The sequence below is a fragment of the Cariama cristata genome, unplaced genomic scaffold (assembly GCF_000690535.1).
Source record: "Cariama cristata isolate BGI_N322 unplaced genomic scaffold, ASM69053v1 scaffold28650, whole genome shotgun sequence".
NCBI lineage: Eukaryota > Metazoa > Chordata > Aves > Cariamiformes > Cariamidae > Cariama > Cariama cristata.
In genome coordinates, this window is record NW_009596849.1 from 39,141 (window position 1) to 39,567 (window position 427).

Sequence of the window (427 nt, forward strand, 5' to 3'; positions counted from 1 at the left end):
ATTTCTGGGATCTCCATTGAGAATTTTCAGTGCTTTAATACATTTTATCTATGTGCTCAGAGCAGCACAGAAAACAAAGGCAGATTTATTATAAGAAGCTCATGTGTAAATCAGGAGCTGAATCTGATAAAGGCATTAGCGTAGACAGTTTCTTAAAGTTATTGAGTTGGAGAAGCCAAGAAATCCAACAGGCTGATGCTATTCCAAAAACATCTTGAGCTCTCTTACTTCTTTGAAATATCTAAGCAATATAAATGAGCACATAATTCTCACTGACAGTAAAGTTCCCTGCATAGCATACACAACTTTGGCACAATGTGAATAATAAATATAGTGTGGAAGAAGATGCCAAGAAGCAGTCAAAGTTCCCATTGTCTGTACAGACAAATGCCATCATTTCATTGCAAGATGGCTTTAGCAGCAGGAA